The sequence below is a fragment of the Ursus maritimus genome, unplaced genomic scaffold, assembly GCF_017311325.1.
Source record: "Ursus maritimus isolate PB19 unplaced genomic scaffold, ASM1731132v1 scaffold_26, whole genome shotgun sequence".
Lineage (NCBI taxonomy): Eukaryota > Metazoa > Chordata > Mammalia > Carnivora > Ursidae > Ursus > Ursus maritimus.
In genome coordinates, this window is record NW_024425119.1 from 31,725,224 (window position 1) to 31,738,978 (window position 13,755).

Sequence of the window (13,755 nt, forward strand, 5' to 3'; positions counted from 1 at the left end):
ACTGTCACAATTTCACTTAAAAAATAATTTATAAAGTAGTAAGAGTATGGTTTTAGGATAAGAAGCAGTATGTCCGAAGAAAGAATATTAAGCAGCCTAATTTTTTCACGTGTGAAAAATAATAGCATAGTGAGGACTTTCTTTTCCCCCCACGTTGAATTGGATCCAAAGCAATGGTGGACTAAGGGGCAATTAAGTAGCATATATTCTAGACAAGCACATGTGAAAAGAGAGGGGTGCTCCTCACATTCCAAGCCAATTGACAGGGATCAAGAAAATCACCTTTCAAGATAGGAGGCGCCTGCATGAGTGGGAAAGACCAACACCTCACTGCCTAGCTAGGCATGGATTTATGAGGCATCCTTATTAACCTGCCCCTGTGTTTATTTAAGCAGGAAGCAGGGAGAAGTGGCGCACCACGGGCAGCAGGAGTGATAGGTGGGAAGTGGGAGAGGGTGAGGGTAGAGCCCAGCAACAAAGTGGCAGGAACTGGCATTCGGCAACAATGCCACTTCGAGCTCACCAGGCATGAAGGACAAAGCCGTAACTCACATAGGAAATGGTTTTAAATCAAATGGACTGACAAAAAAATGGGGAACAGAATTCGAGAATTCTGCTTTCCTATGAGAAAGAACAGTCCTACAAAGCACAGTTGGACTCGGTGAATAGAGGGAAAAAATAAAAAAAAAAAAAACATTTAAAAAGTCTGAACCCCATGAAGTTAAAACTATATAATGAACCAGCTATAAAATACTTAGTTCTCTAAGTTGGCTAAAAACCAAAGAAAACTCTATGGGGACGCCTAGGTGGCTCAGTGGGTTAAGCGTCTGCCTTTGGCTCAGGTTGTGGTCCCAGGGTCCTAGGATCAAGCCCCAAGTTGGGCTCTCTGCTCAGTGGGGAGTCTGCTTCTCGTTTTCCCTCTGCCACTCCCCTTGCTCATTCTCATTCTCTCTTAAATAATAAAATCTTGGAAAGAAAAGGAAAGGAAAGGAGAGGGGAGGGGAGGAAAGGAAAGGAAAGGCAGAAAGAAAACCCTATGGATCAGCACAGGCCCCCAGAGTGGCTTTTGGGAAAGACTTGATCTAGTCCAAGTCTTTATTGATACACATTATTATGTTTTCTACCTTTCTTCTTTTTTCGCACCGGGTATTGCAGGGACGGCACCAGTGCACCCGGCAGGTGCTAGCTAGTTAGCACACTCAATGCTGGCAGAGAGCAACAGAACATCACTTTTACAGAGGTGGTAGGGAGAAACATGTAGGAGCTCCACTCAATCCACTGCCCCACCTTTTACTAGTCATAACCATGGTTTTGTTTTACTCATGCTTCATCTTTCCTTCCATTTTCCCCTTGCTTTCTTTTCCCCTTTCCCCATCACTCTTTTCTTTCCATCCCCTTTCCTAGAGTCAATTATGGCAAACAGCACAACAGCGGTTAAGAAGGGAAGAGACATCACTTCGGATTCTTGTCATCAAAAAGCCCCCTTTTTTTCTAACAGCTATGCCGTAGTATTAATAACAGGTAAAATATCATTATATTTTTACATTTTAGACCACCAAAATGAAGTGGTAAGATTAAATGACATTAGGGGCGCCTGGGTGGCACAGCGGTTAAGCATCTGCCTTCGGCTCAGGGCGTGATCCCAGCGTTCTGGGATCGGGCCCCACATCAGGCTCCTCCGCTATTAGCCTGCTTCTTCCTCTCCCACTCCCCCTGCTTGTGTTCCCTCTCTCACTGGCTGTCTCTATCTCTGTCAAATAAATAAATAAAATCTTAAAAAAAAAAAGATCAAATGACATTAGAAATATAATACATAAAAGTATAAAATCATAGTTTCTGTTTTCAACATGTGCTAAAACTGACAACATCAAATTACTATCAATTTCTCATAAAGAGAAACTGAAACTGGGTTATTATTTTTCTTTGCTTAAATGTAATGAAATTTATCATTTAGCTCACAATGCATTTCTCAATTTGTCAGTCTAAAGGTCTGAAATTCACAGATGTGTGTACAAAGAGTTACATGCACACACGTGTCACGTATTTATAGTACATTGTTCTCCCTTTAAGAAAGTGAAACATTGAAGACGCATCCTGTTTTACAATTATGAACAAGGACTTATTAGGCATCTAAGAGGAATTACTTCATAGTAATAAAGATCTTAATTCTCAAATATAGAACGGAACTGATTTCCTCTCCTTAGCCCAGTAAACATCATTTCAAGATATATATAGATAGCACTGACTATAAAAAATATTACTACTGATGAAAATTTCCAATAATTTGACTTTGATGTTTTATCATCACGACTTAATTTTTCAAGTTCATCCTCTATGACTATCCTCTTTTGGAAGCTAATAAACATAAAAGGCAAGCTTTTAGTAGAAACCGTGAAGAGAAACAATGTAGTCTGGGTACCACTTCTCAGATGCTGTTTGAGAAATGCAGAGCAAGTCCCTGATGGCTTTCCTTCTGCATCCTCTACGTGTAAGTCAGTTGCTAGGAAACGTGAAAGACAGGGATTTAGTATTGGGTCCGGGAACAATGAGCTAGCTTAATAATTATCTGAATACTAACACATAACCCTCACTGAGGGTGCCTACCTTAGGAGCTGAAGATTACAGGTGATGTGTTTCCAGAGAAACAAATTTCCTTTAAAGACCTATCCCCTTTAGCTATTATAAAGAGATTCTGGTATCCACTGAAATAAGAAGTAACAGCTATGCACATCTTAAAATTTTATTTTCAGCCAGAAGTTGCACTCCTCCTACTATCCAAGCTTATAGATGGTGAGTCTAATCTTTTCACTGCTCCAAGCTGTATTTTGATATTGTTGCACATACATACACGTGTGCAAGTACACACAGCAGCACACAAAAGAGAAGAAAAATATGCACATCACCACTATCATAGTAAACTTGCCACAAAGTTACCAAAAGAGAAAAGGGAAGAACTAGAAACAAGTTAAGGGAAAATACACACACACACACACACACACACACACACACGGCACATGCGTACACACATGTCAAATGCATCTCTCTCAGTCCTTGGGGCTTGGTGTCCCTGAGTCTAAGAAACAGAAAAAGAGCTCTGGATGGAGACTCAGGAAACAGGAGATCCAGGAATCCACTATGTGACACTAAGAAAGTGTCCTAACCTCTCTGGGAATCCTTTCCTAGAAAATTAAGGGAGTGATGTTAGCCCCAAAAGGTTTTTGGAGAAGGGGAAGAGATCAGGCACGTGCAAGCATTTTAAAATTGTACAGCACTGTGTGAAAAGACAGTTATCATTACCTTATTTATAAAATGGTCATTTCTGGGAATAGGCATATAAACAGGATTCAATATTTGAAAATCAAAAGTAAGCCAAGTAAAAATCAATAATGGATGAGGTGGAGGATTCCCCCCCCCAGAAAAATTTCACACATAAATTACACTGCTTCATTTATATTAACACCAAAACGCTTGGTGCGAGGTACTAATATGGGAATGCAGGGATTTTAAAATAAACAAAAAACCTCCAAGATCACTTACCTTGTGTATGTTTCTTAAAGAAATTGTAAGCCATTTGCATTAATTCCTCCATAATTTTAAGGTTAAAAAGTACATCAAACTATGAAAGATGTAAAGTAAGCTTTTAAGTAAACTTTTAATCTCAAATACAGTCTTTGTCTTTTCCATGCCTAAAAGTAGCTTTGCCACCACTTCTACCTTCAAAAAAACATGAATTTACAAGCTATAAAATCTGCGAGCCTCTACTAAATCCAAATTGAAGCCGTATTTTACGTGTGGATTACGGAGTCTTTTAAGGCGATATTTACAATCTCAGTGGTGAACACACACGGAGAACTTCGCCCAGCACCCCGGATCTGGGAGACTCGGTATTTGCTTGCTAGGGCTGCCACAACAAAATCCCACAGACTGGGAGCCTTAAACAACAGAAATTTATTTTCTCACAGTTCTGATCAAGGTGTCCGCAGCTGTAGCTTCTCTGGAAGCCTCTCTCCTTGGCTTGTGGAGGCTGCCTTCCCTCTGTGTCTTCACATGGTCTTCCTCTGCAAGCACATCCTGGTGTCTCTTCTTGTCCTCACATGGTCTTTCATCTATGCACGCTCATCCCTGGGTCTCTTCCTCTTCTTCCCGGGACACCAGTCATAGTGGAGTAGGGCCCACCCACATGACCTTTTTTTTTCCCTTAAGATTTTATTTATTTGAGAAAGAGAGAGGCCAAGAGAGGCTGAGAGAGGCCAAGAGAGAGAGAGAGAAGAACATGCATGCACAGGTGGAGAGCAGAGGGAGAGGGACAAGCAGACTCCACACCGAGCGTAGAGCCTGATGCAGGGCTCGATCCCATGATGCTGAGATCATGACCTCAGCCAAAATCAAGAGTCGGATGCTTAACCAACTGAGCCACCCAGGAGCCCCCTGCATGACCCCTTTTAACCTTAATTACCTCTACCCTACCTCCAAATGTAATCATATTCTCAGGTAGTAGAGGTTAAGAGGTTAAGACTTCAAGGTATGAATTTTGGAGGGATACAATTTATCCCATAACATTCCATTTTCACTCAGTCTCTGGACCACTGAAAACCAGGAAATGCTAAAAGGGGAACAAGCTCCAATTGCAGGCTGAAATGCATTCCTCAAGGTTCAAAAGCTCCAGGTCCTCATCAAGAAAGGAAATAATGCAGGAAGGCATAGACATTTAGGAGAAATTATGTTAACATGCATATAAATACCAACATGACTGAGAAGTGTCTTGGACTCACAAACCAAAAGGACAAACACTGGTATGTTCAGTTATTTCCAGAAAGTTTCTGCAACTTTCTGCTGACTTTGGCATTTACTTAACCTGGGCCTTCAACTAAAAGAACCACAGTGCTAAAGTGGCCGCAAATACTGGGGAGGGGAACAGATAACAAGCTATTATGTGATGACTCTGCAAATTTTCTTTCAAAGGGAACTATTAAAAAATCATTAAAAGCAGTTCCTGGGTCTTTCTGACATTGATCTATAATAAAGTCGGTGAACAGACACATTTTCATTGCCTCAGCCCATGCTGTGATCTTGTCTAAAAAGTAACATCACAGAACACTGCCATTAACACACAAAAAAAATCTTAGATTTCTACAGTATTTACCATCCCTAAATATTTTCTTGTTTTACTCTCATAATGATTCGGTGAGATGGAGATAGCAGGAAAAGATGAGGAACATGAAAAAGTGAAGTTAAATGACTTGCCCAAGGTCACAAATTAATAACCAAAGGAATCAAAATAAGAATGAAAGTCTTCTGACATCTAACTCAGCACTCTATTCTTGGGACTTAATGACATTCGGGGTTATTGAAACTATAATCTTACAAAATTCACTTTATTTTAGCACCACTGGGACATAAAAGTCTATAAATAAAATTAGATTTGCTGCAATTCTGTACATAATCACAAAAAGAATTTAGTCTGAAGTAAAAAAGATTCTGGTTTCTTGAACAAATTTAACATTTTTAAGATATCAATCATCTTAAATTTTAGAAGCAAGGTTTTTGTTGAGGCCAAATAACTAGGTAATACAACAGAAGTTCAACGCAAGAAAAAAGATTCCCATAATTAATTATACGAGGCAAAATTTAACCTAGTAGCTAGATGATATTATTAACTAGATAATGTTTAATCTACCACATGTATTTTCCCTAGGCTATAAATATTTCTTCAGCTAACTGAAATTAAGGAGAACTACTGGATAACTAGACTTTAATTAATCATGTTAAAGAAACTAGGCTTATTTTTTTTTTTTAAGATTTATTTATTTTAGAGAGAGAGCAGGCACATGAGCCTGTGAGATGGGGGAGGGGCAGAGGGCAAGGGAGAGAATCTTAAGCTGAGTTTCTGCTAAATGTGGAGCCGCATGGGAGGGCTCGATCCCACAATCCTGAGACCCTTACCTGAGCTGAAGTTAAGAGTCGGACGCTTAACCGACTGAGCTACCCAGGTGCCACAAGAAGCTAAGCTTATTTAGCATGAAGGGAAAGTCAACTATTTGAATATCGAGTATGATAAAATGTGTTTTATCGAGTGCTTACTATATGCCAGGCTAAGTACTTCATGTGCATTGTCCCAATCCTCACAAACCACTCTACGAACTGGGTTCTACTTCACATGCATTTTACAAATGAAGAAATAAAAGTAAGGTTAATATACCCAATAACCCATATTGAAAATATGGCAGAGCTGCAATTCACACCCAGCTCTGACTCCAAAGCTTGACCTATTACTCTACTGCATTGATCTCGACCATGAAGAACAAAATACTGCTTATCACAGCTGAAAACAGGTGAAGAAATGGGCCAACAGAGTAACAAATGTAAGTACAATTTCCAAAGAGCATGCACTACGAAACATAAAATGAGTGCAATTTCCTTTAAAAGTCTTAAAAAAAATTATCTTCATTAATTCATTCTTTTATACAACAAAATTGTTGAGCACATGCCACAAATCAGGCACTCTCCTAGGTTCTCAAAACTTCTAGAGTATCACAACAACACAACCCCTTGCTTGAAGGGCTCAAAGCTTCCCGAGGAAGATAAACATATAGGAGAGATTTTAGAAGGCATTAATAACGGTTATGGCATAGACTAGGATTACATAACTACCTTAGGAAGGGGTTTCACAAAGCCATTTTTCACTCTTCTTGCAAGCAAGTGACATAATAACATTATGTTAGTTGAGAAAAGGCAAATTGCTGATGGGCCAAAGTTACGTAGAATACATAACTTTCTGACAGTCAGCCTTGATCCGAAGATAAAATTTATACTATCCAAATAAAAAGTGAATGTCAATTTTATGGGGAGTTATATCTCCAAAAAATTTTAAAGAATGACTTGCATATCCTTCAGAATTTTACTCAAAACGCCTTTTTGAAACTGACCTTTAATCATAATATGAAAGAAAGAAATCAAGTTATACTATTTTATAGAATCTGTTGACGAGCAGGCTGCTACATCACAATGTCTGTTCTCTAAGAACCCAGGGAGCAAACTGCATCTCATCTTCCAATACCAAGAAAAGCAGCACTTCTTGCAAACAACTGGTAAACTTTTATCAAAAGAGCATCATAAATGTAGTAAGTGACCATGTTGCCCCTTTTCCCCTGGCTATTAGCATTTTTTTTTATAAAGTTGACACTTTAATTAATTTACATCTACCCCATTACACACATACATACAAGAATTGAAAGAGGCTTTTAGAAATACAGAAAGAAAACACAAATAATCCCCCAAAAATAGTAAGTGTTGAAACATGAGTTAGAGACCCTGGCTCTTCAAGTCTCATGGCTAAGTGACTCAGCAAGTTAGTGATACACATAGAAGAAAAAATGAAATGGGTAAGAGCTTCTAAAAGAATTACATAAGCTTGCAGATTAACTTATCGAGTATGTCAGATAGAACGTCAGTGACCATCCAATAATGCCCATGCAAGGACATTACTGTCCTCTTACACAAAATACCCATTTGATCACTCATAGATGTTACATAGTACGTTCTTCCAAGGTAAGCCCCTCTACAAGGGCCAACTAGTGACCCCCAACCCCCAGAAACAGAGCCACTGGATAAAATCTGGCATACCCAAGGTCTGGGAAGGTAAGGTGATGTTTCCTTTTGACCTCTGACTGCCTACATATATGCCTAAGTCCTTCTGTCTCCCCATCCTCTTACTGAAGGTGTCATCTTTCCTGATACGGACCAGACACTGATGTGCAGCGAGCTGCTTCAGCCATCAACCATGACTTCCCCACCAACAGGGAAAGCTATCACCACAGAGTTAGTCACAACAGACGTTCTAGCCCTAAGGGTATGGTTATCAACATAGTGACAGAAGACAGGAGGACCTCTTGGGACATGGAAACCGTCTACGGCACAATCATTGAGGACATGCCCCTTGACGTTGCTAACCTCATTTGAGGAGGCTGTTGGGCCCAGCCAGGGTGCAACTGTGGGAGGACCCAGAAGGTGAGAAGGTTCAGGGACAGACACCTATCATACTTTTATTTTTTTTAATGAATGAATGAATATAAATTCTGGGGCAAAACAAAATGTTATATGCAGCACTGATGTAACCCAAAGGAATGTTTCAGTGTCCACAGTTCATTAAAATGGTTTTATTAAAATAAAATTCTATTACGTTTTTCTGAGCAAGTACTGTTACTGAGAACAGAAACGCAACATGTGTATGTTAGTGATGCTCAATATTTTTGCATTTTTCTGTCTACTGAGGCACTATCTGCAGATTCATATCTTTATATAGGATTTAAATTCTGTATAAACTACGATACATAAACAGAAATAAAATTATTTCCAAGATTTATGTATTCCACTGCCCGAATGCTACATTTTTAAATAACTGATATTTTAAAATAAAAAGCAACGGAAAACAAGAAAAATCAAATTTTTCATAGATAATTGAAACTACCTAGTTTAAAATCATCTTGTTCACATCTACTCACTCACCTACTTTCAGTTCATGCTCTTCCATCAAAATAAGTTATTTTCAGGGGAAAAAATATGTTGAGCAATCTAAACACTGAAACATTTCAACATGAAATAATACACAGTATAATATTTATTTGCCTTCATTTTATTAACCAACACTCAGAAATATCCATTTCACATTAAATAAACCCCAAGACTGTCGGATGAGTCTCCCCTATTAAATTTATTTTGAGTTGGAATACTTGAAATCTCTGTCAAATATAAATAAAGAATTGACATTTTGATGAGGTAGTCAATCTTACAAATCATAGTAATTCTTACTGTAGAGTGACATCATTGAAAAGTAAACATGTTCTTACAATTTCAAGAGTGAAATGTCTGGAGGCTACTAAGCAAAGAAAGAAATCTTTTATTATTTGTAGCAAGTATTATTATAGTTTCTTTTTGTTATTATCTCTACATTTACTCAAAAACATTAAAGCAATTAACATGTTTCTGGCTTGGAAATAAATTAAATATTTGTTTATTCCATCACTTTATATAGAACAGTATTTTATCTGGAAATCAAGCAAAGGAAATATTACATGTTAAAACCCAGTAAATTTGCTTTTAAAGTGAGTGAACCTCTGATACTAGTTCAAAGACCTCTAAATTCTGACAGCTATTAATACATATCAATCTAACTAGCACTTCTAGTAAGATTTTATTAAAATGTTATTTACCATATATTTGTGAGTTTATTTCTGAGTTCCCTGTTCTGTTCCTTCTATGTGTCTGTTTTTATGCCAATAACACACAGTTTTAATTACTATAACTTTGTCAAGTAGTTTGAAATCAGGGAGCATGATGCCTCCAGTTTTGTTCTATTTCAAAACTGCTTTGGCTATTTGGGATTTGTGTGTGTGTGTGTGTGTGTGTGTGTGTGGTTCCGCACAAATTTTAGGATTATTTGTTCTATTTCCTTGAAAAATGCCATTGGAATTTTGATAGGAGTTGCACAGAATCTACAGATTGCTTTGAGTAGTATGGACATTTTACCAATATTGACTTTTCCAATCTATAAGCAAAGTCTTTCCATTTATTTGCATCTTCTTCAATTTCTTTTATTAACGTCGTAGAGTTTTCAGCATTCAGGTCTTTCACCGATCCTTGGCTAAATTTATTCCAAGGAATTTTATTACTTTTGATGCAACTGTAAATGGGATTACTTTATCTTTCTGATAGTTTCTTATCAATGTATAGAAACAACAGATTTTTGTGCACTAAGTTTGTAACCTGAAATTTTACTCCATTTGTTTATTAGTTCTCACAGTTTTCTGATGGCGTCTTCAGGCTTTTCTAAATATATCATATTATCTGCAAAGAAGGACAGTTTTGCTAATTCTTTTTCCATTGTGATGCCTTTTATTTCCTTTTCTTGACTAATTGTTCTGTCGAGGACTTCCAATACTATGTTGAACAGAAGTGACAAGAGTAGGCATCCTTGTCTTGTTCCTGATCTTAGAGAAAAGGCTTTTAGCTTTTCATTACTGAGTATGAAATTAGCTGTGGCCTTGTCATATACGCCCTTACTGTATGGAGGTACATTTCCTCCATACCCCTAAGAGTTTTTAATCATAAATGGAAGGTAAATTCTGTCAAATGATTTTTCTGCATTTTTGAGATGATCATATAATTTTTATCCTTTAATTCGTTAATGTGGTGTAACACATTGACTGATTTGCAGATGTTGAACAATCCTTGCATCCCTGGAATTAAATATCCCACTGGATCATGGTACATAATCCTTTTTAATGCATTGTTGAATTCAGTTGGCTATTATTTTCTTGAGGATCTTTGCCTCTATGTTCTTCAGGCATATTGGCTTGTATTTTCTTTTCCTTTGGTGTCCCTGTCTGGTTTTGGTATCAGGGCAATGTTTTCTTGTTGCTTTTCTGTCTGGATGATATATCCACTGATGTCAGTGGGGTACTAAAACCCCCTACTAGTATTGTATTGCTGTCTATTCCTCCCTTTAAGTCTATTAATATTTGTTTCTGTATATTTAGGTGTTCCTATGTTGGGTACCTAAATATTTATAAATGTTATATCTTCTTGTTGGATTGAGTCCTTTATCATTATGTACCACCCATATTTGTCTAGTACAGTCTTTGTTTTAAAATTTAATTCATCTGATATAACTACTTCAACTTTCTGTTGGTTTCCATTGACATGGAGTATCTTTTCTCTATGCCTTCCCTTTCAGTCTGTGTGTGTCCTTACAACTAAAGTGAGTCGGCTGGGGCAGCATATGTACACCGGCTTACGACTGTAAGTCCCACAGGACTTTAACCAACAGAGAAAGAATTCTTAATCAGTTACCTTTCCCAGGGCACAGCAGGAAGCAACAGACCCAGGAGCTTAGTCTTCCTGCCTATTGGGTTAATGTTATGGCTGTGGCTTAAGGGGCAGCCTTCTAATTAAACATGCAGCACCTAAATGCTTACTCTAATCCTTTCCAGGAACCCTGGAGGGCAGGAGCTTTCTTTGTAATCTAGGTCTGCTGTGCTCCAGAGGACCAGTGTCTTCTTGGGAGGGGGGAGAGCTTTACACAGGGCTAGTGTCCTGGCTTTTACGTCCGGTGCCATGGTTTTTGCCGCCACTGCCCAGGGGACACCCCTTGACTACCAGGCTCTGGTGGCCAGCGAGGCTTACATTTCTGGGTCCTATGGGATTACAGCAATCGGAAAAATGGCTGTTGGCAGGCTGCCACCCCCAGGGCACTGCACAGACAGCAGAACAAGGCACACCCCCTGTCTTTCTGTGCAGGAGGCCTCAGCTTGTTCTGGAGCTTTGGCCGGAGGGATCGCCTTCAGGTTTGGCATACACCTGGTGGACTACAGAGCTACTCCTAAGGCATGCCGGCTAGGGATGCCATTTTAATGCTCTCCCTCAGTCTTCCTCCAGCTCACCAGTACCATCCATAAAAGAGCTTATACCCTTGTCTAGAACCTCAATTTCTGCTCAATTTTGGCAACTGTCAGCCGGGGAGCACTGCCAGATCACCTGGCTAACAGGGCTTATTAAGCTTGAAGTCCCACAGGAATGTATGTATCGAGCAACTTTAAAAGCTGTTACCTGAGGATCTGGTTTCTACTCAGCCTGAATCTAGGTGCTAAAAATTTCCCCTGAGGAACACTGACAGGTCTTGGCATAGCCTTAACTACTGGGAGCTATTAAAAATATAATAGGTTGCTTGAACAAGCACAAAGGCTTGAGATCAAAGATTTGGGGCAGGCTTGAAAGACAAGGTTCATCCCCTATACAAGGCCACTTCTTCAAGACTGAGGAGAAGTGGTTGTTTTATCTACTCTATTGAAATCGTCAGAGAGTCACGCAAATTGAAAAGAAAAACAAAAACCCAGAGGAATATGTTCTAAATGAAAGATCAAGATAAAACTTCAGAAAAGGGGCGCCTGGGTGGCACAGCAGTTAAGCGTCTGCCTTCGGCTCAGGGCGTGATCCCGGCGTTATGGGATCGAGCCCCACATCAGGCTCTTCCGCTACGAGCCTGCTTCTTCCTCTCCCACTCCCCCTGCTTGTGTTCCCTCGCTGGCTGTCTCTATCTCTGTCGAATAAATAAATAAAATCTTAAAAAAAAAAAAATTTCAGAAAAAACCTGAATGAAACAGATAATTTACCTAAAGACTTCAAAGTAATTGTCATAAAGCTGCTCAGCAAACTGGGGAGAAGAATAGATGAACGTAGTGAAAACTTGAACAAAGAGATGCAAAAATGAAGTACCAAACAGAAGTCACAGAGCTAAAGAATATAGTAATTGAACTGAAAAACACACTAGAGGGGTTCAGTAGCAGACTAGATGAAGCAGAAGAAAGGATCAGTCAATTGAAAGATGAGGTAGTGAACTCGTTCAATTAGGGTGGTAAAAAGAAAAAATGTGAAGACAGCTGAAGGGATTTATAGGACAACATTACATGGACTAACATTTGCATTATAGAGGTTCCAGAAGGAGAGAGAGGAAAAGGTGCAGAAATCTTGTTTGAAGACATAATGGCTGAAATTTTCCCTAACCTGGGGAAGGAAACTAACCTCCACTTGCAGGAAGCCCAGGAAGTTCCAAACAAGATGAACCCAAAGAGACTTATACCAAGACATATTATAATTAAAACGTCAAAGTTTAAAGAGAAGGAGAGAATACTGAAAGCAGTAAGGGAGAAGAACTTATTATGTACAAGGAATTCCCATAAGAATATCAGATTTTTCAGCAGAAACTTTGCAGACCAGAAAGGAGTGGCATGATATATTCAAAGTGATGAGAGAAAAAAATTCCAATCAAAAATACTCTACCCAGAAGTTATCATTCAGAACTGAAGAGAGACTTCCAGACAAGTGAAAGCTAAAGGAGTTCACCATCACTAAACAGCCTTTACAAGAAATGTTAAAGGGACATCTTTAGGCTGAAAAGAAGGGCACTGATTAGAAACAAGAAAACATACAAAACAACAGATCTCACTACAAAAGTAAATACACGGTAAATGTAGTAGATTAATCACTTGGGATACACAAGTAAAATGCGACATCAAAAATATAAAATATGGAGGAGGGAGAATAAAAACATTGAGTTTTAGAATGGGATCAATCTTAAGTTGTTATTAACTGATAATAGACTGTTAGAGATACAAGTTGTTATATATAAGCCTCATGGTAACCATAAAGCAAAAATCTGTAACGATTTCTCAATAAAGAGAAAAGAACATAAATATACCACTAAGGAAATCATCAAACCACAAGGGAAGAGAGCAAGAGAAGAAAAAAAGGAGAAAAACTACAAAAACAGGAAGTAAACAATGAGCAAAATGGCAATAAGTATATACTATCAAAAATTACTTTAAATGTAAATGGACTAAATAAAATATATACACTGAGGAAAGAAAGCATCCAGGCTGATGACCTGTGCCCCACACCAGGATTTGAGGGCTTGTGGAGAAAGAAAGCTCAAAACAACAGAACATATAACTATTGCAGGGTGTGCCTCTGGACCAGCTGCTGTACTTTAGGGACCCATAGCGGAGTCTACGTTTATGAACCAAAAAAAGAGCTGTAATCTGTAGGCAAAGGCAGGTATCTCCCACCACCACTCGAAACCCCCCCCCAATTTCTACTCCCTGATCTCTGGAACCTTCACACATATGGCCTTCTTTATCTTATTATCTATCATCTCTTTGTTATATTGCATGGCCAAAGAGCCTTCCAGATGTGATTAAGGTT

The 13,755-nt window shown here is 38.7% G+C and overlaps 1 protein-coding gene across 1 annotated transcript in view; it reads right to left on the reverse strand.

The window, feature by feature from the left end:
• Positions 1-13,755, reverse strand: part of SLC2A13 (solute carrier family 2 member 13) — a 375,922-nt gene that overhangs the window by 251,202 nt on the left and 110,965 nt on the right. The window lies entirely within an intron of this gene.